The following is an 18,228-nucleotide window of genomic DNA, read 5'->3' as shown; positions in this document are numbered from 1 at the left end:
TCGTTGCCCCTACTCTTGCCAGGCCTCTCAGCCAAGACTGGCTGCTTTTGGAGTCCGATGGCTCACACAACCCATGGACCAGGACATTTACTCGAAGTGGGACCCGGTGGTGCAAAGCAAGTGGTTGTGGGTCCAGGCCCAGGCATGGGCATGGGCATGGGCATGGGCATGGGCATGGGCATGGGCATGGGCATGGGCATGGGCATGGGCATGGGCATGGGCATGGGCATGGGCATGGGCATGGGCATGGGCATGGGCATGGGCATGGATGGTACGCGCAAGCATAGCGCCGGTACGGGGCATTGGGTAATATACGCGCGGCACAAGGCATGCGGCCAGTGCTGGCATGTGGGCATGGAAGGCCCCATAATGGGCAATGGAGCCGCCTAAGCTAAAGGCGTAGTCATTAAAGCCTGGTGGCAGGAGTAAGATGAGATGTGGCAGGAGATACACTTCCTATGGCGCAACATGGAACTCCTCCTGGCCTGCGCCAAGGCAGCAGAGTGAGATCACCAGGATCAGCCGCAGCTGCCGCTGCCTCTAGAGGAGGAGCAACCGGTGCCCGCACCCCCAACAACGTGCCGCCGGGGCCACCAGGACCCTAGAGCTGCCTAGGCCACAGCCGCCACAGCCCCCGCAGCGGTGGTGGTGGCGTTTGAAGGCCCGTTTCGACATGACAATGGAGACGCTACTCTACTTCCTCGTGCAAGTCGAAGCGCATATGGAGAGGTGCAGTGGTGACTACAAGGATGAGATCGAGCAAGTACATGAGGTGGGGGCCCTCCTAGAGGAGGAGGTGGCTGGCTGGTATGTGGGACTTTACAATGGCCGGGCCCCAGAGTTGCGTTCCTTCCCCTGCTTCATGTCAGCACTGCGGTGGCAGTTCGAGGATCCGTTCGAGGAAGAGAAGGCCAGGGCCAGATTCCGACAAATCAGGCAAGGGTCCCAATCCGTGAGTGAGTACGTCTCAGAGTTCTGCCAGCTAGCTGGGGTGCTCCAGGACTGACTGGAGCAAGTGAAGATCCACTTCTTCCAAGAGGGGTTTCACCCAGAGGTGGCACAGAGGGCCATGGTGACTATGGAGCTGGCCTCCCTGACAAGGTGGTACATGTGGGTGGGCAAGGCACCGTCCCACCATAAGACTGACTGTAAGATCGAACTACTGCCTGGTACTAAGCTCCCGAAAAGCCGTCAAAAGTTGTTTCCTTTAACTCCCAGTTGCGAGTCGCTAGTTGGAAAGCTCCAAGGCTTCAGGACTTTTTGCGACATTTTAAAACTTGAAGCACGGGTTTCCTAAAAAAAGGGCAAGTGCAGTGATTTTACGCAGCTCCCATCTGCTTTGCATGCGGAAGAAGCGACGGCGCTCCTTCAGCTTCTTAGTAACTGACTATCGGGGACCTGGAAGCGCAGTCTCCACGTGGAACATAAATATCCATTGCCCCTGATCAAGCGACTTACTGGAGTTGTCTAGGGATGGGCAAAATTTTCACTAAGTTGGGATTTGACGGAAGCCCATGACTATCGGGTGCGCGATCACCAAGCGGGGTACAAGCACCTAAACAGCTTTCCAACACGAGGATGTGGTCAGTTTGCCTACACGTCTGGCTCCTCCCATTAGCAGGGTTATCTGGGGCTCCCAGAACTTTCATGTGTTTGATAAATGAGGTTCTTCAGGATTTTTTGTTCAAAGGGGTGGAGGTGTATTTGGATGATGTCCTTATTTACTCCCAGATGAAGGAGGAACATGTTAAGACTGTGCAGGCTGTGCTACAGCGGCTCCTTGATAATGACTTGTTCGTTAAACTTTCCAAATGTGACTTTCACTGGAGTAGCCGCCGTGGAATTTCTGGGTTACTGGATCTCCAGCCAGGGGTTGGAAATGGACCCAGGTAAGGTGCAGGATGTGTTGCAGTGGCAGGAGCCCCTCACCAGGCGTCAGTTGCAGTCGTTCCTGGGCTTTGCCAATTTCTATCGGGACTTTATTCCTAACTTTGCTCAGCTGGCTCTCCCCCTCACTGATTTGCTGTGCACAAGGGAGAAGGGGCCAGTGGCGACCAAGCCTTCGGCTCCGCTGCCGTGGTCCCCACAGTATGGGGCGGCCTTGCAGGTGCTTATGCATTGGAACCGAGGATTATGTTTACTATGTAATGCTTAGAAACCCCTTCCAGGGCGCCTTCTATTACGTCAGAACCTATACACTATACCACAGGCGACCTTTTTCCAAGCCCTTTTATGCAGCATGTTGATGCTTCAGACAAGGCTATGGGTGCTGCCCTACTACAGAAGGGGGGAGATGTGCCTATCTCTCCTGCAAGTTTTTGGGGGCAGAGCATCACTGGACAGTTGGGGACAAGGAGATGGGGCGATCAAGTGCGCTTTGACTGCCTGGTGACACTGGCTGGAGGGCACAGCCCTTCCTTTCGAGGTGTGGACTGACCATAGAACGTGGTGGTGCTTCGTGCTCTGGGGAAGTTGTCTGCCTTGCAGCTTTGTTGGGCTGACTTTTTCTCCCGTTTCAACTTCATGCTGCATTTCCTCCCCGGGAAGTTGAATTTCTTGGCTGATGCCCTGTCTCGGTTGCCCGATCCTTCCCCAGGGGACCCCACTCCGTTTGGGACAGTGTTCTCCCCATCTCAACTGGGCTTGGCAGTCATCACCTGCAGTCAGGCGGAGTGTCACTCCAGTTCCCCCACCATGCCCGCTTTGCTGGAGGAGACCCCCAGGGGTCCTTGAAGTGCCACAGGATGAGGGTGGTGATCAACTGGAGAAATGGGGGAGTTCTGGTGGAAGGGGGATGACTCTATATGCCTCCGGCAGAGCGCCTTCTAGCCTTGCAGGGATGTCATGATGTAAAATTGGCAGGACACTTTGGGTTTGTGAAAACATTGCATTTGGCCCGAAGACAGTTTTGGTGGAGGGGCCTTTGAGAGGGATGTAGGAAGCATTATGTAGCCAGCACAGCCGTTTACCCATATGTGCAATGGCCAAGAGGGCGCAAGATAAGGTGCCTGGCCTCCTCCAGCCCCTGCCAGCATGCTCCACACCCTGGAAGGTGATCTCCATGGATTTCATTTTCAATCTCCCTTCCAGCAGAGGGAAGTCGGTGATCTGGATGGTCGTGGACTTGTTTTCAAAGCAGGCGCACTATTTGTCCCTTAAGCATGCGCTACCCGACAGCGAGCAAAGTTGGCTTCAACGACAGGGATCGTATTGTTGCTGACCGTTTACTGGCTGCACGCTGCCCCTGATAAGATAGTATCAGACCGCGTCAGACAGTTTATTTTGCAATTCTGGTGGCACTTTCTGAAGCTGCTGGGCATCACACAGGTTCTTTCCTCAGCGTCTCACACGGTGACCGATGGTCAGAGCAAACGTACCAATGCGACTCTTGAACAATATTTATGGTGCAACATTAATTTCCATCAGGACGATTGGGTTGACCTGCTGCCTTTCGCTGAGTTTGCCTACAACAATGCAGTGCATAGCAGCATGGGAAAAAAACCCTTTGAGGTTGTTTCAGGACAGTCAGCTAAGCTGTTTCCTTTCCTGGGGGGGTGGGTCCAGCAGGGGTCCATGGAACTGCAGGAATGGGTGCAGACCATCCGGCAAGCATTGGGCTCGATACAGTTAGCCCTGAAGAAGGCTAAACAGGGTTACAAGCAGCAGGCCGATGAAAAAACAGCAGCCGTTCACCCTTGCAGTTGGATATTGGATGTATTTGTCCACCAAGAACTTGCGGGGTCTGCAGTGGTGTAGAAAACTGGGGAAAATATGTTGGACCTTTTCAGGTGCTCAGAGTGATTAATGATGTGACAGCCGAGTTACAGTTGCCTAAAAACTTGAAGTCTGTACATCCTGTTTTTCATTGTAGCCTCCTCAAGAAGCCGCCTCCCTAGATGACTGGCACCCTCGTCCAGCGAGCCTCACCACGAGGTGAAAGAGGTGTTGGATTCCCAAGTGCATTGTGGATGGCTACAGTACTTGATCGCTTGGACCTATTTCCCAGCTGGGGACAATGAATGGGCTTCAATTTCCATTAGCATGTCTGAGCTCCCTTTCGCTTGGTGAAGAGGCGTTTCATCGGAGCTTACCCAAAATTCAGCCGGTAAAATGGGGGAGGTCTTAAGGTTCATGGGGCGGAATGGTAGGACCATGCCACCTGGTATCCAGTTATCTTGATGTCTTGCTGTGTGTGATTTTACGTTGTTTTTCCTGTTTCCCTCTTCCCTTTCTAGCGAAATCTCCCTGTTTGCAATCTCCTGGCACCAACTTGCCCATCCTCAAGGGGGGAGGTGTGAAAGGTTCCCAGTGATTCCTTTGCAGCTTCTAGTAGTAAAAACTGTAATGGACATTTGGTGTGGGGCGAAACAGGGGGAGGATTAAAAGATATAAGTCCTGTATCTGAGCTCTCTAGCTCAGATCCTGCTATACATTGTTACTCTTCACATCACCTGGAATAAACTGCTTTTGGACTTTCCTATGGTTTTTGTTATTTCCACATTTGACAGTCTGACAGTACTGTCATAAGCTTCCAAGTTTTTCTATTCAATGCATCCAACTCAGCCTGTTTCCAGTTGATGATTCCTGCAGTGTATCTGATGACAGGTATGGCCTAGGTGTCGATGGCCTTGATGGTATTTCCGCCGTTTAATTTAGATTTCAAAATTTTCTGACCCTCTGGGTGTATTCTCTGCTGACCACAGCCTTCACTTGCCCGTGCTTGATGTTATCCACCTGCAAAATGCCCAGGAATTTATAAGCTGCCTCCTGGTTGCACTTGATGAGTTGGCCATCAGGCATTTCAATCCCATCACTCTTGGTGATCTAGCCCCTCTTTATTGCCACAGTAGTGCATTTTTCCAGGCCAAACTCCATCGAAATATTTGTGCTGAATATTTGGACTGTGTTCACCAGTGACTGGATTTCTGTGTTTGATTTCCCGTACAGCTTTAAATCATTCATGTACAGGAAACGTGAGATTTTTTCCAAGTCTTTGGCAATTTGTTTTCTTTAAAAATTAGTGTTAGTGGGATCATGGCAATGATAAACAGTAAAGATGATAGTGAATCACCTTGGAAAATTCCTCACTTAACGCTGACTGTTCCGAAGTTTTCATTTCCAACTGTCAGTTCAGTTTTCAACTGTCTAATCGTTTTTTCAGTGAATACTCGAATGTTTTCACTGATGCCAATTGTTGCCAAGCATTTCATGGTCCTCAGCCTGCAGTGTTAAAGAGGCTGACCTCACTTTTGACTTCGTGACATCAATGTTGCTGGAAGAGCAGAAACAGCATGATATGCAGCAGGAGAGCCAGCGTGAGGCCCAGAAAGGGAATTCTGGTGCTTCAGTTCCCAGGTCCCGGGGTGGCCGTGCTTTGCCTGAGTCTGCACCTGTGAAATCGTTTGCAATATGCAGATGTTTTTCTTGTGGAGCTATCACGCATATGCCAGCAACGTTTTTTTTTTATTCCAAGGAGCTGGATCTAGCCCAGGGTGGTAGGAAATCATCACGGCTCTCCAGATGTTCAGAGAACCTACAGATTCCCATCAGCCTCTGTCAGCGTAGCCAATTGGCCATGCTGAGTAGAACTGAGTAGAATTAATAGTTCCTGAACATCTGGAGAAACTGGAGGTTCCCTACCCCGATCTAGAAGCCAGCATTGGGACAGCAAACAACATCAACTTATTAGAAAGGTAGAGGTGCAGAGGAAAGTTTGTGTCCTTCCAAAATAGAACAGAGCTTGATCTGCTTTTCCTGTAGTCCCAGATATGCTGAGGAGAGACTCTTAGTTGATGACTTGTTCAGCTCAGCTTGTACTGAATTCTAGAGCCGCCTGCTACACAACGCAGTAAAGTGAAGCAGCTGTATCTCCGTGAAGCTTTGCAGATGGCCTTTGCCTCTGAAGTGATTTTACAGGGGTCTGCATATATTTCCCTTCTTTGAGAATAAATCCGTAAACAATTGTTCTTCTAGTTCTCCTCCACATGATTCTTTGTCTATTGGAGTGTAGCGATTGACTGGGGATGGTTATACAGTTGATTTTGTAAATAATGCCTGTTATGTGCAAAAGGATGATGTAGTATGTGCTAGGGGTAAACTTGACCAGAATCTGTTTAAAATGATTCCATTTTAAGCAAGTATATAGCTTAATGAACAAACCTCTGCATGATAACTGTGTTCATGCATTGCACAGGGTGTTGGGTCATGCAAGTTCTTCCACCATCAAACAAGTGGCTAAGGTCTGTGATATTCAGGCAAAACCTTGCCATAAGTTCCTGGATTGCTCAATCTGCAGCCAAAGTAAAAGTAAAAGCTTTTCCCTCTCTACTGCAAAGTTATTAGCAAGCAGTTTACTTCCACATCCATTCTATTTGGTTCATGCTGATCTGACAGGTCCTTTCAAACCCACACAGGGTGGTGCAAAATACATTCTACTCATTGTAGATGACTATAGCAGGTTTTCCTTCGATATACTGCTGAAGTCTAAGGATGAAACCTTTCTGGAAAGTTCAAACAGTGGGTTGAAATGGTGGGCGATACTTTCCCTTTTACAGTTGGTGCTAGAAGTTGCAAACAGATTGTAGTGGTGAATATATGGAAATCTAATTTTCAAAAGATTGGTTATCTCAAAGGTATTAGTTCCATGAAGCCGACCTAGTCCATATGCTTCCTATGAGGATGGTGTGGTGGAGAAGAGAATTGGAGTGTTGAAAGGTATGAGAGATGCCATGTTGGCAGATGCCAATCTCCCTTTTTATTTTTGGGGTTAGGCAGTACAGGCTGCCACTCACAGTATAAACTAAATGCCATACTTCAAGCTATTTGGGAAACCACCGTCTCTGAAGCATTTAAGAGTTTTTGGCAGTTATGCTAACGTGATAATTTCACCACAGCAGAGACATGAAAATCAGCCCAAATCCCAAAGGTTACTCTTTGTTGGTTATGAAGGTGAAAAGTCCTATCGTTTTCTTTGTCTTTTGGGAAGGTAGTGATTTCTCAGAGAGCAAACTTTGAGAAGCACTCAGGTTGGGAAAGAATCCATGCAAATTCAGAGGTTTTTCTCTCTCCCTCATCTGAGCAAAGTGCTGTTGCCAGTAGCAACCAGTTACAGCTGCAGCCTAGCCAAATTAAGCATGAGAGAGTGGATGTCAGCTTCTGATTCCGAGCTAGAAACTGACAGAAGCAGTGAAATAGACTCTCCTAGGAGGTCTCAGAGAGTAAACAAGGGTGTTCCTCCCAACAGCTATGGGTATACACAGAATGTAAGAGTGTGCCAAGCTAACCACAGTCATACCACAGTCGTACAAAGAGGTGCTAAATAGACCTCCACAAGAACAACTTTTGTGGGACAAGGCTATGAAAGCCCAGTATGATTCTTTGGTTAAACAAGATGTGTTCAAGGTTGTTGATTTACCTCCCAATCAAAAGGTTATTGGGTCACGTTGGGTTTATCACAAAAAGACCATGCTCAATGGCAAATCTGTTTATAAAGCCCGTTTAGTTGCACAAGGCTTTGTACAGAAACGGTTGCAAAACCATGACCAAACCTTTTCCCCTACTGCTAAAAGTGAGTCTTTTAGGCTGTACTTGACATTGGCCATACAGAAGGGATTTAAGGTTAAACACCTAGACTTTGAGACTTCCTACCTTAAAGCACCATTACAGGAGCTTGTTTATTTGAAGCCAGCACCTGGGTTTCCACTTGACAGAGACACTCAGGTCTATAGGTTGAAAAAAATCATTGTATGGGCTTGTGCAGTCTTCCAGAAATTGGAACCAGTGTCTGAATGATTATTTGTTGAAACTGGGTTTCAAAAGGTGTGTAATGTATTGTATTGATTGTGAGGTACTGTATTGTTTTAAGAGTCTGCAGCTGTTGCACTGGAATTGGTAACCAGTAGGTGTGTTATAGCCCAGGCACATGGCCTGCAGAGTGATTTTTTAGGCTATGTGTGAGTACTTGAAAGCTTTGAAATAAAAGCCTGCCATGTTTTGTTCCTCCGACTCCTGATTCTTTTAGGGCCATAACATGTGGCGGCCGAGGATAAAACTTACTTAAAGCGAGTCTAGCAAGTTTTGTAAAACAAAAGGACTGTGAATGCGTGCCAAGCTTTTCAAGGGCAGCTGGAACAATAGAAGTTTAATTTGGAGTTTCCCTTTAGAGTGGCAGAGTTATGGGGGCCCGGTGGAATTTTATCTTCTGTAAAATGGCATAACAGACCCAAGAAAGGGGAAAAGGCCGTGTTTTGAGCCTCTGTGGTGAGAGGGGTGTTTGACCTAGCCTCCCAGCATTAGTAAGCGCCAAGAGACTTATCAGCAACACGCTTGTAGAGATACTGACTGCATTGGGAACCATTTCATTTCCCAACCCCGTCCAAGTAGCTAGGCAAGTGTTTTTTTATCGCGTGATCAGGAGGGACTGAAAGCATTTGCAGATATATTTGCAGTCTTAAGTGCTTTAATAATGTAATTCTCAATTTGGAAGGAAATGTTAAAGGGGGATAAATCTGGTCTGTGGCCTGGGAGAGGCACCATTGCAAAGAAGTTGCTGCTGGCAAAGAGACAGACTTGAAAGCTTTTCAAGCGGCATACCAAGAGCCTTGAATTTTGAACTTACTGCAGCCTCTGCACAAGGAGGTCACGACAAGCCAGGAGCCCACAGAGATTGCAAACAGCTGGCAGTGGGACTTGGGCCAAGGTAATGGGTGAAATTCAGGACTGCAGCGTGGTGCAATGAGATGGGAGAGAGACCACCACAACAGAGGGAGGGATGTTAGCAAGGAGAATGTATGGGTTGTGGTGCAAATTTATGAGAGGTGTAAATTTAAAGGAGGCCTGCAATGTTTCTGTTGTAAGCGTTGGGGCATGTGGGAGAGTGTGCAGAGAAAAGGCATCCAAGGGACCAGAAGACATGTTCAGCTCATCTGCTACACACTCTGTGGATTACCATGCTGTCTATGGCCTGGCTTGACTGTGCCCATGGAGCAGTGTGATGGGTGTTGCACTTGGCTGTGATGCCAGTGGCCGGTGCAACCCGAGAGGATCAAGCGTAAGTTGTGGAAGGTGACTGTAGAGATCAGGATGTCCCTTGTGTGATGGAAGTGGATTCCTGGGTCAGCATTCTCCATCGTTCATGGGACACTTATAAAACATTTTGCCCACAGGATGGTTTGGACATTAGATCCTTGTGACTTACCACTACAGTTATCAAAAGGTTATAGAGTACCTGTATGGTTGGCATATCTCAATGTCATATGAAATATCCGCTATGTTTGATGGATATTTGGAAATTGTTAATAGTGGAAGAGGCCGGGCCGAGCCTGTGGGTTGGACTGGTTTGGGAGGTTGGGAATTGTAATTACTGGAATTCATGAGGTTAACAAGTTGACATGGGAGGTGCTAGTGGGAGGGAATTTAAAGAGTGTGTGTTTGCTGGGGACTGGGGCAGTATAAGAGGGTCCACCTATATCATTGCATCTTGAGTCGCTGGTACCCCAATCGTCTAAAATCCACTGGCGATATTCCATTTTATACCTAAGCTCTAAAGTGGATACAGAACTAGATGGGTTATTGGAACAGGGAATGGCTAGACCAGTGGTGAAATGCAAAATGGGAAACTCGGTGCTTGACCCCCTGAAGAGAAGGCCAATGGGGATGTGCGCATTTGTGCTGATTATAAGTGCACAATTAACAAGGCATTGCAGAAACATCCATTACCCAGTGCCAGTTGTCAGTCAGTTTATTGTAACATTGGCAGGAAGGTTTACAAAATTAGATCTAAGCCTTGGGCATACCAACAGCTGGAAGTGGATTATGCCCACTGCAGAGTAGGCGATGAAGTGACTCTGGGGGCATTCAGAGTAAAGCTGGCTGCAATTTGGAGTGGCAGTAGCTCCTGGGATATTCAGAGCTTGATGGAAGAAATATTAAAACTTGCAGAGTCATACCATATTTTGATGATGTCTTGATAGTGGGTGCAACTGGGGAGGAACTGGTAGCCGCAGTGCAGAGGTACTGCAATAGGTACTTCTCAGATGTAGGGTTCGCGATCAGCATTAGAAAAATGTGTGTTTAGGTAAGCATAAGTAGAGTTTTAGGATACATGGTAGATGCAAGGGAATCCACCCGACATCCCAGCAAGGTGGGGAGCCATCCAAGTTTTAGCACCACAGTCAGAAAACAAGAGTTACAGGCATTTTTTAGGATTGCTAGAATTTTTACCATTCATTCTTGGAGCATAAGGCCACAATGCGTGGAGCCACTGCAGTTATTAAGATAGGGCAGTGTGAGCAGTGGACAAGTCAGCATGAGAAGGCATTCCGAGAGATGTCAAGCGGTGTGTCATCAGAAGTGTAGTGGGAACCATTTTGAGTAGGAAGCCAGTAATTTTGTGTCGATGCCTCCCATTATGGAGTTGGAGCAGTGTTGAATCATCAATTGGAGGATATCACGGGAAGCTCAATTAAGTATTATTCTAGGGCCGTTGTCTACAAGGCCGAAAATTACAGCATAAGAATTGATAAGGAGGCGTATTAGCAATGGTAAACAGGGTTAAGAAGTTTCATGATTCGTGTAGAAACCATTTATGATTATTTACAGACCATAAGCTGCTGGTAGGATTATTTTTTCCTCAGAAGACACCCTGGAATGTTGTCCCCTAGAATGCTGCGGTGGGCAATGTTCCCTGAATACATATGATTTTGCAGCACCAGTGGAGAGAAATTGGTCATGTAGATCGTTGGGTAAACGCCAGTACAAAGGGAGGGAGGAAGATCATTTCCCACTTTTTGGAGGTTTTGATATTTGGAATGTTATCAGAGCCTCCAGTGCAAGCTGACAGAAATATGAAAGGTCAGCTAAGGACCAGTGCCCTTGAGTTTAAAGATTAGACATGGAAGGGTTGGCCATTGGGTAAGTTAGAGGAAAAGAATTCAGACCATTTGGAATGGGGCAGCCACGAGATATCTGTCCACAAGGGGTGCTTACTGTAGAATGATGAGTGATCCTTGGCTTTAAGGTTAAGTTGCTGGAGGCCTTACATATAGGGCACCCGAGATAGTGGAATGAAGGCATTGGCCAGTAGTTATATGTGGTGGCCAAGATGGATAGTGAAATAGAAGATATAGGTGTGATTACAGGGGAGTGTCAGATAAGCGTATTATGCCCACCTCAGGCCCTACCTATCAATGGGAGTCCCACAAAGACCGTGGTCAAGAGGTACATATTGATTTTTACAGGGGGCCTTTCCAAGGGCCAAGGTGTTTCTCATCGTGAGTGGACTCATATTCCAAATTATTAGAAGTAGTGCAAGTAATGTCAATGACATCACAAACAGTTATTAGAGGGCACTCGCATTAGAGGGTTATTTACTGACCATAGCCTCCCAGGATCACGGTGGTATCGGATAATGGGACAAGCGTTTGTATCAAAGGAGTTTAAATTATTTCTGGCCAATGGTGTTGTCGCCCAGATTACCTTTCATTACTAATCCACGACTCTGAATGGGCAGGCAAGGAAAAGGATAGATGCGATACAACTTGGGGATACATTACTGTGAATAGTAGAGGAGGATTGGCACACGTCCCGGTTGGCGGGTACATTAACACAGCACATAACACCGTGCACAGCCACGAGGAGGAGTCACGGAGTTACTAATGAATCGGCACCTTACAGCGTTGCTGGACCGAATGCATCCCGATTCAGTTGATGCTCATCCACCCGGAAAAGAAGATCAGGTGTTGAAAGCACCTGGGACATTTGAAATGGGATGATCTGGTGTATATCCAGGGAAATTATGGAGCAAGGTCCATGTTGGGTCCCAGCGGTTGTAGAGGCAGCCGACAGAGGCCCTTGTCTTATAAGTGGGAAACTGAAGAGAAGCGGGTGATCCCATGAAGACATGTTGACAAAATTAAGGAAGAGAGTGCCAGGTCCAACAGTGGGTCCAGGAACCCCAAGGTCCTCAGAATCTAAATTAAGGGGGCAGATGGAGCTGCAGGATGAGGGAAACCAATCAAATAGTCCAATTATCCCAGAGGAACCTGGGAAATTAAGAACACAGATGGAGATGCAGGATAAGGAAACAGCAACAAAGGGTCCAATTGTTTTGGAGAACCAGGGAACAAACACAGACTCAGGAGGGAATGAAGCGGGAGCTGAAGACGATCTCAAAGCGAAAAGAGAATCCCTGAGATTATTACAGGAGTTAGGGGGAAGGGTCTTAATGTATTGTAGTGATTGCTTAGTGCATATATTGCACTAGAGAGTCTGCAGCTGTTGCACTGGAATTGGTAATCAGTAGGTGTGTTATATTGAGCACAGCTGCAGAGTGATTTTAGGCTATGTGTGAGTAGCAGCTTTGAAATAAAGCACCATGTTTTGTTCCTCCGACTCCTGATTCTTTGAGACATAACAAGGTGCATTGCTGATGCTTGTGTCTACCCTAAAGGGGAAAATGATGATCAAATCATGGTTCTGGTGTATGTTGATGACATGAGCGTTGCAGCTAAATCTGACCAACATGTTCAATCTGTCTTCCATGAGCTCAACAAGCAATCTACAGTGAAAGATCTGGGTTATTTGAGAAACTATCTTGGTATTGAAATTGAGCAAACAACTGCTGGTGGTATGTTACTTAAACAGACCAAGAAGATTACTGAACTAATCAAAGCCAGTGGTTTGCAAGATGCGAAGAGTGTTCTTACACCTACTATAGCTGGATTTAGAGTATTCCTAGCCAATGGTATTTATTACATGAGATACCTCATTGCCCCTTTACTGTCCGACTCTGAATGGGCAGGCAGAAAGGATGGTGCGTACAACGAAGGATGCATTGCAGCGAATAGTAGAGGGGGATTGGCACTGGAGAGCCGCAGGTTCCCTACACCTGAGGTATCTGAAGGGTTCATTACATAGGCTTGTTAATCCAACCTGATGCTAGCACTGTTCTGTCTTTGAAAAGTCTTCTTGTGCTCTTTTAATCAACAGTCCTGATGTGTACAAATCTCTACTTGGTAGTTTGTTGTTTATCAGTAATACTACTCAACCAGATATTGCTTATGCAGTTGGTATTCTTAGCAGAAGCGTTGCCAAACCTACTCTGAGAGAATGGCAAGCTTTAAAGTGTGTCTTGAGGTATCTCAGGGGTAGGGAACCTGCGGCTCTCCAGATGTTCAGGAACTACAATTCCCATCAGCCCCTACCAACATGGCCAATTGGCCATGCTGACAGAGGCTGATGGGAATTGTAGTTCCTGAACATCTGGAGAGCCGCAGGTTCCCTACACCTGAGGTATCTGAAGGGTTCATTACATAGGCTTGTTAATCCAACCTGATGCTAGCACTGTTCTGTCATCAGCTGCAGACAGTTCCTTCGCCAAAGGGGCAGACAGCAAATCCTGCTCTGGTATCATTATCCAATATACTTCTATCCTCATCATCTGGAAGTCTAGGAAGCAGAGTACTATCTCACTTTTTACCTCTGAAACTGAATTTACAACTCAGAAACTGTCTGAAACCTGCTCTGAGTTGTTGTGGATGGAACAGTTTTTAAGTGAGCTGAGTGCAATCTATGTCAAACCCATTAAGGTTTTTGAGGATTCACAAACCTGCATCCACTTAGCTCAGATGGAGAATTTGAAAAGTAGGACTAAGTATATTGCTGTTAAGTTTCAGAATGTTCGCCGGTGTGTGCAAGCCAGTGACATTGTGCTGGAGTATGTGTCACCTGAACACAACCTTGCTGATAAACTGACTAAGCCTGTACCACTTTATAAGTTTGATTTTGTATTGCCTAAACTTGGAATTGTAACTTTAACTTGATTTAGGTATTTGTGAACTGTCGCTATATGTGAACTATTTTTTGTTTAACTGTATTACCCACAATATGGAAGGGGTGTCAGAGTATCAAAGTGCCTCTGTAGGCATATTGTGTGTCTGTTGTAGGCATATTGTGTGTCTTGCTAGATCAGTCTGATCTGACAGTTCACTGACAGCTACTTGATGCAGTGAGCTGGATCAAACAGGTTCTGGCCAGCTGCTACTAATTTGTTTGTGATCTTTAAGCTGATTGGTCAGCTTCTGTTTATATGTGTGAGCTGCAACTGTTCTCTCTCTTCTGAGCATGCTGTGTTGGCGAAGCATGCTGTCAGTCTGTTCCATGACCTTGTATATATATTCTCGTGATTAGTTGCACTGTATATAAACTACACTTCACTGCTTCTTGTGGTGTTTCTCCTGGTGTTGCAGCTAAGTCCTAAGGCTGCTCCTCCCACTCTTGGTAACCAGCACTCTGCTGTGCAATTGGTCTACTTGCTAACATGCATGTGAGCTTCCAAAGGTATCTGGTGGTCCACTGTGAGTAGCAGAGTGCTGGACTAGATGGACTCTGGTCTGATCCATCAGGCTCTTTCTTATGTTCTTTTGCTGCAGCACACAAAGTGGCAGGCATGAGTGGTGGAAACTAAATTAAGAGGTTTGGGTAGGAGTTTCCTGCCTCTTGGCTTTCGCTCAGCAGGCAGGAATTGTCCTCAACCTGGGGACGGGGGTGGGTGGGGGAAATGGCTAGTTTAGTGATCTTTGAAAAACTCAGGTTGAGAGGAATATAACAGGCTGAAGTCATTTTGGGGAAGAGAGCTGTGTGAAGTTCTTGCCAAAATGCTATTTATAACTTCCTCAAAACATTATATTTGTGCTGTATGTATTCTACCAAAGAGAGCAAGAGAAGAAGTCCAGTGGGAAGAAACAGAGAGAAAGTAGAAAAGAATGGTGTCCATGGCAAATACCTAGAAGCTTTCAAGAGACCAGATATTTGCATACTGTTCTGAAATAAGCATCTAAATATTTGGCAGTAAAAAATTAGCTCTCAGAGTTAAAGGCTAGTTCCATCCCTATTACATGGGTATGCAAAACAGATCTGGCAAAAAAAATTGCTTGTGAGTTTTTCTTGCATACAGGTTTCTTTTGTATCTATATGAAAATAATCTCAACAGGGACAATCTATATATATATAAATCTAAACATGTGTTTGTCCCTGATGGTCTCCCTCAGAAGCTGCTGGACGGATCGCCCCCAAATTTTCACAGGACATCCCTCCTATTTATTTGGGCAGATGTGGGACAACTTCAGGTAGTCAAAAGTCCAGCTACCTGGGCAGGTGAGAGCATCTTTTTCTTGGCACACCAGGCCGTGAAGCTGGCTGTGTTTAACTATCATCCTTAGAATGTTCATGCAGCATGTCTGTGGCCTGAGGGGTTAGGTATTGCCCCATACAATGTGTTGGCATGGATGGCCAGAGATAGGCAATTGAGAAACCAGTAAATGGAGTAATACTGTTGGAGTGTCACAGGAGAGGAAGTGAAACACACGCCACACTTTGCCATGTGGGGGCGTCAGGTGGGGTTCCCCCCCTCACATGCAGGTAACTTTCACTCTCTGTGCCTCACCCACACAACACACGTACTCTCATATACATCCAGCTCATCCTCACACACTTCACTCTGCCCTCCCTCACATCCAACCACCACTTACCCACTTCCTCACACATATTCGCCACAGCTCTCTTTTACTAAAAGTGAGCTGGAGTTTGCCTTTTTCTTCTAAGACAACCTGCGGGGTGGGGGCAAACCGACACTACCGGCTCCTCTTCTTTTGCACGTGGCCCTTTAAGAACCCAGGGAGCTGCCCTTGATCTGAGCGCCTCACCACCCAGCCTCTGCTGCCTGACTGGGATAGCCTGCTTGCCCCAGTTCTGCCTTCCCCAAGCCAGGACTGTGTGTGTCAACCAGCCTCATGGACAGCAGGATTCACACTCTGAACAGTTCCGTTGTGGAATGGGAAGGGTTACCGTATACTAAAAAAACAAGACAGCACCATATAATAATGTGAATTGAAAAGGGAAACAGGGATTCCATTTGACCACCCCAAAAGGCTATGCTGGGGATCATTGGACCTGCATGGACATCTGTGTGGGTTGCGGACTGTGATGAGAAGGGTAATTGCCACAGCAACGCGTGGCTGGGCCCACTAGTTAGGTGTATAATTCTTCCTTGGCATGAAAAAAATGAAGCAACCATGTCCAGCAATTTGGTTCTTATTTGCAAAAGGGGGCAGGGGGTGGAGAATCTACAATTTTATTTCATTAGTTTTACTAGGTATGGTTTCCTTTAAGGTTTCAATAAACTTTGTCCATTCATATTCAGAAAGTGTTTTTTTAAAAAAATACTGAATAGAGGTCTGTTGAGAATGTCCATTGCCTTTGTGTTCAATTGTGAGAAAGATATATTCTTTCCCCTTTCATTTTCTGGCTGAACCTGAGTTATAAAAGCAGAGTCTAAATCGTATAGCAGAGGGAAAACGGTTGCCTTGGTAGCAAGGCTGAACCAATCAGCTCCACAGACTCCCCTGAGACAATCTAATTTCTGCAACCGATAGAGGCTAAAACAGGTGGCTAAATTAGTGGGCGCCAGACAACTGAGAAATATTGTACATGTGTAGCAGGACTCTCTAATAGTTACCTTTTGACATTTTTTTTACAGCTTTAGCCTGTAATACTTTTCCTGAGATATAATGATTCAGAGAAATAATCATGGAAAACAGGCACATAATAGATGCACCAAAGCTGGAGGGAATCCTGTTTCTCATATCATGCTGGGAAACAAAAACAGCAGGGAAAACACACAGCTCTGATTTCCAGCAAGTCCTGCTGGCCCATTCTTCTTCCTGAGCCAACATATTGGTCTCTTGAGGTGGTTTCTTTTAACATCATTTTCTCTTGGACAAATCCCTGTCTTGTCCTCCTTGCTTCACTGAGGCGAAAGCACCAACCACGCAAGGGAAGTTCTCCTGCACAGACACAACATCCTTCATTGGGAGCCAGTTCAAAACTTTCAGTGAATCTCAAGAATCATAGAATCATAGAGTTGTGGTCACAACACATTGTGAAGATTATCCTTCCCTGTATGAACCATTGTCTCTTCATCACAAGTAGCTCAATCATTGTTACAATTGGGCTAGACATCAGATTTCATGAAAGAGAATCACATGGCTGATCATTCCCCACAATAAGAGACTGCATACAAAGAGAAAGCCGCATGTCAAGGAAAAATGCTCTATGGCAGCCCCTTTCTCTGATGTGCTATTCTATGTTTAGTGATTTGGGGAGGGAAGGGGAAGGAGACTTCTGAAACGCACAGTTCCATGCCTGCAATATAAAGAAAATACCTTTCAGGAATAGTTTTACCCCCATGATGAGATATTTGTTGAAAGCAATTTCAGTGACTACCCTTGACAGAAACTCACACCTACGATTAATGTTAAACAAATGTTTACAGATCCAGGAATTGTGAGTCCACTCCCTAGTCCTTGATGTGACCATTTTGTCCATTACAGTGGTTCTCAACCTTCCTAATGCTGTGACCCTTTAATACAGTTCCTCATGTTGTGGTGACCCCCAACCCTAACATTTATCCATTTTACAGATTGAGAACACTGATGCAGAGAGTCTTAGGTGACCCCTGTGAAAGGGTCGTTTGACTCCCAAAGGGGTCCCGACCCCCAGGTTGAGAACCACTGGTCTATTATGATGACAGAGAGAATCATAGAGTTGGAGGAGACCACCAGGGCCATCCAGTCCAATGCTCTGCCATGCAAGAATACTCAATTAAAACACTCCTGACAGACGACCATCCAGCCTCTGTTTATAAATCTCTAAAGAAGGAGACTCTACCACACTCAAAGGTAGTGTATTACACTGTTGAACAGCCCTTACTGTCAGGAAGTTCTTCCTACTGTTTAGGGGAAATTTCTTTTCCTGCACCTTGAATCCATTACTCCTTATCCAAGTCTCTGGAGCAGCAGAAAACAAGCGTTCTCTCTCTTCAACATGGCATCCTTTCAAATATTGAAGCATGGCTAATGTCACTCCTTAACCTTCTCTTCTCCAGACTAAACATCCCTAAGCCGTTCCTCATAGGTCATGGAATCCAGACCTTTTACCATTTTGGTTGCCCACTTCTGGATTCATTCCAGCCTTGAGGAAATTTTGAGGCAGGAAATTATTTTCAAAAGTTTGAAATGAAAGAACTGTGAGAAGATAGATGGTAGTTTCAGTCAGCAATTCAGATAATTTGTCTTCTTAATCCCTTGTATTATGATAAATAGGCTCGGTGATTCGTGTTAAATGAATCCCAGATTCGGACAGAATCCAGGCCTACTCGGGCATATTTGGGCC

The sequence above is a fragment of the Sphaerodactylus townsendi genome, linkage group LG09, assembly GCF_021028975.2.
Source record: "Sphaerodactylus townsendi isolate TG3544 linkage group LG09, MPM_Stown_v2.3, whole genome shotgun sequence".
Lineage (NCBI taxonomy): Eukaryota > Metazoa > Chordata > Lepidosauria > Squamata > Sphaerodactylidae > Sphaerodactylus > Sphaerodactylus townsendi.
The sequence above is the reverse complement of the archived record's forward strand: the minus strand, read 5'-3'. Positions refer to the sequence as shown.